Below are 10,547 nucleotides of genomic sequence, written 5' to 3' on the forward strand. Positions count from 1 at the left end.
TATACGCTATGAGTGTTGATTGGCAACATTTAACCTTATTGAATTCTATATACAACGGAGCTATCGATACGAAAGGGATTTATAATATAACAGTACCTACTTGAGATATAATTACCTGTATGACACATAAAAGTATACAGTTATAGTACGTGGGGAAATTTGTATTGCATAAGCATTCCATTGCTTTTAACTGTATTTTTTATTACATGAAATTTATTGTATTTAAAATTATATGAAAAATTATATCATCTCATCTCCGAGGTCGTGGGTTCAAACCCCAGCTGTGCATCAATGTACTTTCTACTCGTTTAACACTTGATCGTACAGTGATAGAAAACATCGTGAATCGCCTTAGAGTTTAGACTGAAAGTCAACGGCGTGTTAGCCACAGAAGGCTGATCTAAAAAAAATATAGGTAGTTGACACATCAGACGAACGTTAAAGTTTATCGTTTAGTTTATCATATACTGTATGTACTTCGTAAGTAGTTTTTTATTCTCTTATTAACTTCTTCGCATAGTGAAATTTATGGAATCAATACCTACTCATCTAACCTAACTTTTCTTCTTCGATTTTTTTTGGCTCCGGCACGGTTTGCGCATTAGCTAGCGTCTAGTAATATAACTTTAAAAATATTTAAACGTATGAACCAATATAGCTAGTTATGGGGGTCTTAGGTCAGCTCTGCCTCAACGAGCTATAATTTCGACTAGTTTATGTCACTAAATAGTGACCAAAGTGCTACTATTTAATATATCTAAAACCGTCACCGATAGAGTCATGACGCATAGACTTAATGTTAAATATCTAAATAAAATCCTATTAGAACGTAACGGCGTAAAACAATATAATTTGCAAAAAAAATATTAAAATCCCGTTTTCCGAAACAGAGCAACCACAATCCATATAGATTTAGATGTATATTACCTTATTTTCTATAATTACAGCAACACTAATTTGATAGAACAAAAGTTAAGCATAGTTTAGCCCTTTAACACATGTCAAATTAGTGTTTCCCACGTCCCACCAAGGGGCAATTTGGTTGTTAAGGGGGGCTATTCAAAAAAATATTTGTTATTTGAATTTAATTTTTTATTATTTACTGTGTATCGGTAACAATTTTCTAGAAATTTCTACCTAAAATGGAAAAATATGATAGGTATCAGTTGTCTTTTTAATTTAACGATATATTTATAATTTTTTAAATAAAACGTTATTTATGTTGAATGGGGGGGGGGGGTCTGGGCATAATTTTAGTAAGGCTAAGGTGGGGCATGGTAGAAAAAAGGTTGGGAAACACTGTATCAAATGGACATTTCGACTTGTGAATTTAAAGTATAAATTATATATTCGCAGAATAGGAACGGAATTCATCCTTAAATTATAAGAAACTTATTCTTACAAAATACACACTATACAGTGTCCGAGTGGATGGTCGATATTTTATTTTTATATAATTAAAATATTTAACTCATATCTAAATATAAGACTCAAAAATTTTGTATTTTCCTTATCAATATCGTGCCATTTTGACTTTTTGCTTTTACGCTCATTTACCTTACCTTAATTAGTAAAATCGACTTGAATAATACTTCAATAATAAAAAAAAATCTTTTTGGATGAGGAAAAACCCACTTTCAAGCTGCACTTTTGCGAAATCGTAAAATATCGCACTGGTATTTGCAACAAGAAACAGGTTAATACACTATGAGATTCATATTTAAATGTACCAGGTCATTATTCAAGGCTAACCAGTTAAAATAGCAAATCTTAGAAGAAAGCAACTTTACCTTTCTTTATACAATGAATATTTAGCACAAAACCATTGACTACCACTTGAACTATTTAATAAAAAAACATTAAAAATAATTAATAACTTACATTACAAATGGGCATCACAAATATTTCTATTACACTTTAAGGCACAATTTAAACACAAAATAATTGATATGTTCGAAATTCAAATTTCCCCTTTGCCACCCATACGTGCGGCTGGCAGCGATCAAGTTGACGCACTGTTTTGATAGTGTAACGTTTTAGCGTACGTAATGGCAAGGTGAGTGGGTGGTATTTAGTTGAGCCCGCTATTAATTTCTTTTCGTAATTTTCACTTTTCGAAACAAAAAAGCGACAAAACATCCTATTATGTTTATACATTAGTTGAATGTTCCGTAATGGTAGTTTATATAATTGGAACGATCTATATTTTGTATTAGAAAAAACTAGGCCAGTGAATAAGACTTACATTACATTCTTAGTAGCTACATTATAAGCCGACGTTTCTACAGATTTATAAAAGCTGTTGTATGGTGTATGGGACATAGGCGTCACTTTCGGTTATGATTTTAATATGTCTACCAATATACCCACATATAATCTACCCACACCATAAAGGGATTGTCATGCAAATAACGAAAATTGCAAAATATATCAATTATTAGCTTTTTAAACCAATTCGCAGACGTCCTTAACTTACTTTCGATTTCAAAACCATTAATTCACGAACATACTAATAGCCGTACCTACCAAACCGGAATATATTGAAAAGCGGTCTTTTACTACGCTTCATCTAAAAATATATTTTCATACCATATATATTAATATATCAAACAATTAATTTGATGAATTCCTTTGTCATATGAAATAAACTTAAAACATCCATAAAAATACTGTATTTTTTATGGATAATATAACTTTGTGACCTCTTCAACAAAAATAGTTATATTCGAATCAATTTACATAGATTCATAATTATACACCAAAATCTTAGTTCAGGACTCACCATACTTTGACCTGTAAAACCTGTAAAAAATCGGTACGGTAGTTTTTGAGATAATCCTCTATAAAGAGACTATGATATTTCAATTTGATTTGTTCTGAATGTACCATTAGGTAACCTGAGTATCAACGCTAAGTGAACTTGATAATACCAGAGTTATAATGTTTAGGTAAAGAAAACAGCGGATACTATCTATTTTTAGATACATCGTGTGAAATGTGCGGAATAAAACCTTTCTAAGGTGTGTTAATGTTGTGTTATACAATATACTGAAGCTTAGGTCACTAGATTTTAACACAGACAGCAAGATTTACGTGTTAAAATTCACAGAATCTCTTTCTAGTACAATACAATATTCGTGTTTAGATATAATCATTAACAGTGGATCAATGCATAATTGGAAGCACTTTACTGTAGTTAAAATTCAACACCAGGTTTTAAAGTACCTACATAATTTTGACGAGTTATATTTTTGTATTATTATAATGGCAAACTGAATCGTTTTAAAAATATTGATTAAATAGAGATTAAACGTTGTTTTAAGGATATACGAAACAACGCGTAATTGAACTAGGTCTCTTAATTTAAACGACGAAACGTCATCCTTCGAATGCGATCAATATATAAATCTATGCATGTATATAAAATTTTCATAGTAATATAAAGTTGGGTGCGCGTGCACCGAACGCACTAAGCAAAGCGGTTCATAATACAACTCTTGCGCAAAGCAATGACAATGTGAACGCTATGTATGCCGATTGCTTACCTAATATAGTTTTCACATGTCAAAATATATGAGGGCATTAAATGTTAGAAATAAAATTGTATTAAAAAAAATAGTCGTGTCTTATATTTAACAATTCTACCTTATATCTGGCCTTATTATAAAACGTGGACTATAGATACCATGGTTGCTACATATTTATATGGAAATAACATTGCAACCATGGTAGCCAAGACGATTTTTACAACGTTTTTATAAGTCTGATTAGGTTAAACGTCAAATAAAAAATTTAACCTCATAAAATTTATATTTTGATTGAATGTTCCTTGCAAAAACGATGAACTCAACGTTTTTATTAGCACTACGGAATTTTACAAGATATTTACCTTAACTTCTTAAACGTTTGATGTTAGTTTATATGATGGCTAACAAAGCAGCGATGCGACAGAACGCCGTGTCCGCATTTTTACTACAAAATTAAGCGTAAACAATGAAAATAAAATTTGATGATACCATAGATAGGGTTTTGCTATGTTATATATATATCAATTTAATGTTGTTATAGGAGGCCTTTACCCAAAAGAGGTCCATTCTGCAGAGCACAAAGTAAAGGAAATAACAATAACTAACGTAGACTAAGAGTGTAATAACAAAACTAACACCCATTTGATATATAACTTTTAACAGGATGGAATTAAAGTGGCTTTTTTATTATGTCTTACGGACAAATTGTAGTGCAAAACTTAATTACACAATGGAATTAAACGAATATATACATTGAGTTAAAGGAAAAATACAACAAGACTTTTTTTAATCATAAATATAAATTTTTACAAACAATGTTAAAAAATCTAATATTAAAGCACTGTGGCGGGGAGTGTCGACCACTAACTCCCGGATTAAAACTTCAAATATTTTTTACAGTTCCGACGCCTATAGAATTAAAATAACTCACGAATTATTTAACCTAACATTGGTTAAGTTAAATATATAATAATAATAATAAAAGCCTTTATTGCTGTAATTACTTATACCTACTAGTACGTCATACAAATGTGAAATACAAAAAATTAACACTAAAAATAAAAATATAAATCCTAATAATTAATCGGCAAGCCGGTTGGTTGGTTTTTGTTCTACAGCTTGTCCTTGGACATAGGCCTCCTCTAAGGGCTTCCACTCTTCTCTGTTTCTAGCTATACGTAGCCACATAGGGCCAGCTACTCTTCGCACATCTTCCCGTCTTTTTATTTGTCTTCCTCGTTTTCTTTTGTTATAGCGAGGAAGCCATTCCGTCATTTCGTCCATTTATCTTTATCTTCTCTCATAATGTGTCCTGCCCATTTCCATTTCAATCTTTTACTAGAAGTAACAGCATTTCTAAACTTTGTCATGTCCTTTATTTCTTCTAGTTAACAAAGTTACATGTATATATTTTAGTAAATAATTAGAAGGGTAAACCAAGTGTTAGCAATCATCGCACACTTGAAGCCAAAATGAATCCTATAGTTTTTTTCACACTCATAAATCTTATATATAAAATTCTCGTGTCACAATGTTAGTCTGCATACTCCTCCGAAACGGCTTGACCGATTCCTCTGAAATTTGGTAAGCATATTGGGTAGGTCTGAGAATCGGCTAACATCTATTTTTCACACCCCTAAATAATAAGGGTGGTCCACCCCTCAATTTTTTTTTTTAATTTTTTTGACAAAATTTTTTTTTTAATTTTTTTATGATACGATATTCAAAAATACATACAACCCTAAGTTTTTGCCCTTCTATCACCAACCCCTATTTTTTAATAATTATTTTAAAATTTTCCGCGCTTTTACTCTGGATACTCATTGGCCAGACTATATCGGTGTAACTACCCAGTGAACAACGCGGAGTAGGGATGAGACCGAAGCCGGTCTCCTGTTTCTCTCACTCCCTCCACTGTTGTCGGCCATCATTAATGTAAATGTGTGTTTATGTATCAAACTTAGTATAGTGACGTTTAGAATTGTTATTTTTTTATGTCAGTGTAACTCTCATTATTAATTATAATAACTCTCTTAAATTAATCATACAATTAATTAATTAATAGTAAATTAATAATATTAATAATATCTGTTATTATTAATTATAACCTAAAAATACTCAACGCGTGTCAGGGGCTCCTACCAACAACGACTTTTGTGTTGTTGTAAGTATATTTTTTTTATACTCAAATTGTTGTTAATAACAATATAATTACGATGTTTTTCACTCTAAAGTAATTTTGTTAGTTCTAATTATGTGTATTTTGTACAGCGAACAATGCCACGAAAACGCAAAGGGGCTAATTTGAGCCGTAATACAAGTGAAACCAGAAGCAAGAGAAATTTAAGATCCGAAAGAACTGAAGAAGAAATCCAGCAAGAAAATACAAATGCGCGTGTGAGCATGGCGCAATTGCGTCAAGAACAATCTGAAGATACACGAGCTGAACGCAATGAAGTGATAAGATTACAACAACGACAATCACGCCGATTCACAGCCAATAGACGCAGAACAAACAACCAGCAACGCCAACAGGTACACCGAGCATTTACATATGATTCATTCCTGCGGCTAGCATTCCAGTATGAGCCTGATGTGGAATATTATGCCCATACAAAAGTGGTGATTGGTGCTATGGACAAAGAATGTTCAAATTGTCATGCTCTTAAATTTAAAAACGAGCCAGCTGGGATGTGTTGCGCGTCAGGAAAAGTTCAACTACCCGACATTGAAACACCACCGGAACCATTGAACGGTTTACTTATCGGCACGGATCCAGATTCTAACGTGTTCTTGAAGTCCATTCGAACATTCAATTCATGCTTTCAAATGACATCGTTCGGAGCAACAGAAATAGTTCGAAATACTAATTCACTTGGTCAACAATACAATTCTACATTTAAAATTAGAGGCCAAGTTTATCATAAAATAGGCTCATTACTGCCAATGCCAAACGAAGCACATAAATTTTTACAAATCTACTTTATGGGCGGCGAGGATTCCGGAAGCGCACTTGCCAATCGTGTGAATGCACGTTGTGACTATAACAACCTTGATTCATTTTTTGCCAAACGCATCGTGAGCGAACTGGACGCTTTACTGCATGAGCACAATGAATTGTTGAAAATATTCAAATCACACATGCATAAATTACAAAACGATAACCACGCTATTGTCATTAATCCTGATAAAACACCAGCTGGAGAGCATATTCGTAGATTTAATGCACCTGTTGTTGACGACGTTGCGGGAATCATGGTTGGCGATTGTACAGGTGCACGAGAAATTGTGGTTCGTAGAAGGAGTAATAATCTTCAGTTCATTGCTGATACACATCGTTCATATGATGCTCTCCAATATCCGCTAATGTTCTGGAAGGGACAAGACGGATACTGCATAAATATCAAACAACGCGATCCCGTATCAGGTACTTCATTCATTTTAAACTTGATTACTAATTTAAAAAAAAATTAAATTATTTATCGTAATTGATTTAATCTAATATTTAAAAATATATTATTACAGGAGCCGAAACAAACAAGAACGTTAGCTCGAAAGATTATTATGCGTACCGATTGATGATTCGACGCGGCCGGGACAACGTCATTCTACGATGTCGCGAGCTTTGTCAACAATTCATGGTCGACATGTACGCCAAGATAGAAGGCGAACGACTACGATACTTACGATATAATCAACTCAAGCTGCGTGCGGAAGAGTACATTCACTTGCGGGACGCTATTAACAACAACGCTGACGCTGCCGAAATTGGTAACTCTGTCATTCTACCATCATCGTATGTGGGCAGTCCACGTCATATGCAAGAATATATACAGGATGCTCTGACTTTCGTGCGCGAATATGGACGACCGTGTTTATTTATCACGTTTACATGTAATCCAAAATGGCCAGAGATTGAATCTTTGCTATTGCCTGGCCAAAATTCAATCCATCGTCATGACGTTACAGCACGTGTGTTCAAACAAAAGTTGAAGTCTTTAATAAGTTTCATTACTAAATTACATGTATTCGGCCGCACACGTTGCTGGCTGTATTCAGTTGAGTGGCAAAAGCGAGGATTACCTCATGCTCACATTTTGGTTTGGTTAATCGATAAAATCCGTCCTGAAGAAATCGATAGTATCATTTCTGCAGAACTTCCAGATCCGTCTACTGACCAACTGCTGTTTGATATTGTTACAGCGAACATGATTCATGGTCCATGCGGTACTCTTAATCGTACATCGCCTTGCATGGCAGATGGAAAATGCACTAAAAATTTCCCTAAAGATTTCACGAACGATACGATCACAAATGTCGACGGATATCCAATATATCGTCGAAGAAGTCCCGATAATGGCGGACGATCATTTATTAAAAACATCAACAACACAGACATTGACATTGATAATCGTTGGGTGGTACCATATTCACCTCTGTTGAGCAAGACATACAATGCTCATATTAATGTTGAGTTCTGCAGTTCTGTGAAGAGCATTAAATACATTTGCAAGTATGTCCATAAAGGCAGTGATATGGCTGTGTTTAGAGTGGAAAATACTAACGTGAATGCTCAACCAGTGAATAAAAACGATGAAATAACACTTTATCAAATTGGTCGGTACATTAGCTCCAATGAAGCTGCTTGGCGTATCTTTGGTTTCCCGATTCATGAACGGGATCCAGCAGTTGTTCAGTTAGCCGTCCATCTCGAAAACGGCCAGCGTGTATTTTTCACGAACGAGACAGCAATTGATCGTGCTGTAAATCCACCTACAACTACACTCACTGAATTTTTCGAATTGTGTAATCGTGCGGATGATTTTGGTGCCTTTGCACGAACGTTACTCTATTCACAAGTACCATGCTATTTCACATGGGCTCAAACAAAAAAATGGATGCCCCGCAAGCAAGGCTCCCCAGTTGATGCATGTCCCAATTTATTTAAATCAAACGCTCTGGGGCGAGTATTTACAGTCAATCCAAAGCAAACTGAATGCTTTTATCTTCGATTGTTGTTGGTTAATGTTACTGGCCCATTGTCATTTCAAGATATACGGAAAGTGAATGGGCAACAGTATTCAACGTATAAAGATGCGTGCCTTGCACTCGGCTTGCTGGAAGACGACAACCAGTGGGAATGTATGTTTGCTGAAGCAGCATTAAATTGTACAGCAATACAAATTCGTCTACTATTCGCTATAGTGTTAACTACATGTTTTCCAGCTCGAGCACAGATATTGTGGGATAATCACAAAGATTCAATGACTGATGATATATTGCATCAACATCGTACACGATGCAACGATGTAACGATAACGTTCAGCGACGCTATGTACAATGAAGCATTGATTGCTATTGAAGATCTCTGCATTATAATTGCTAATTTATCACTCAGTCATTTCGGTATGAATTCGCCAGATCGAGCTGTATCTGATTTCATGAACACGGAAATGAATCGTGAAATGCAGTACAACACTGTAGAAATGGCGGCGATTGTTACTCGCAATGTCCCATTAATGAATGAGGAACAAAAAATCATTTACGACCGCATTATGCTCGCAGTTTCAGCAGGACAAGGTGGATTCTTCTTTTTGGATGCACCAGGTGGAACTGGAAAAACATTCCTTATTTCGCTAATTCTTGCTGAAATACGATCAAATAATGGCATCGCATTGGCCGTTGCATCGTCAGGCGTTGCTGCAACTTTATTGGATGGAGGCAGAACAGCTCATTCAGTATTTAAGCTGCCATTAAATATTCAAAATAACCCTGACGGAGTGTGCAACATAAAAAAACAATCGTCCATGGCCACCGTGCTGAAACAATGTAAAATTATCATCTGGGATGAATGTACTATGGCGCACAAACATTCACTTGAGACGTTGAACAGGACGTTAAAAGATATCAAAAACAACGACAAACTATTTGGCGGCACTCTGTTAGTCCTTTCAGGTGATTTCAGGCAAACACTTCCCGTCATTCCACGTTCAACATACGCTGATGAGATTAATGCTTGCTTAAAATCATCTACACTGTGGCGTAATGTTGAAAAAGTACAGCTGAAAGTAAATATGCGCGTTCAAATGCTTCAAGATCCATCCGCTGAAACATTCTCAAAACAACTCCTAGATATCGGTGATGGAAAAGTAACTATAGATGAGACTGGATGCGTAAAATTACCGACAGATTTTTGCACAATCGTTGACTCGCAAGACACTCTCATTGAAAAAATATTTCCCGATGTACACACACAGTACTTAAATCATGAGTGGCTTGCAGAAAGAGCAATTTTAGCGGCAAAAAATGTAGACGTTGACAATTTGAATCTGAAGATACAACAGTTATTGCCAGGGAACTTGGAATCATATAAATCTATTGACACAGTTTGCGATGCGAGCGAAACTGTAAATTTTCCGACAGAGTTTTTGAACTCACTGGATTTGCCAGGTGTGCCACCGCATAATTTACAATTAAAGGTTGGATCTCCGATTATCATGCTTCGCAATTTGAACCCGCCACGGCTGTGCAACGGTACGCGATTGGTCATTCGAAAATTAATGAAGAACGTCATTGAAGCTAGCATTTTAAATGGAAAGTTCCGAGGTGAAAACATATTAATACCACGGATTCCTATAATACCTACGGATGTGCCAATTCAATTAAAGCGTGTTCAGTTTCCAATTCGATTGGCATTTGCCATGACCATCAATAAATCCCAAGGCCAAACGATGTCGGTTTGTGGCTTAGATTTAAGCACGCCATGTTTTTCACACGGACAATTATACGTGGCATGCTCTCGAGTGGGTAAACCATCAAGTTTGTTTGTGTTAGCTAAAGATGGGCTAACAAAAAATATTGTTCACGCTGTAGCATTAAGAGACTGATATTTTTTGATAGTGTTGCCGTTCTTATCGAATAATGATACGTATATATATATTACAGAAATAAATTATGATGAATTATTAATAAATATAGTGCTTGGCGTTTGTTATTTCTATATTCCCTTATCGTTCACAG

This window comes from Pieris napi, chromosome 6, assembly GCF_905475465.1.
Source record: "Pieris napi chromosome 6, ilPieNapi1.2, whole genome shotgun sequence".
NCBI lineage: Eukaryota > Metazoa > Arthropoda > Insecta > Lepidoptera > Pieridae > Pieris > Pieris napi.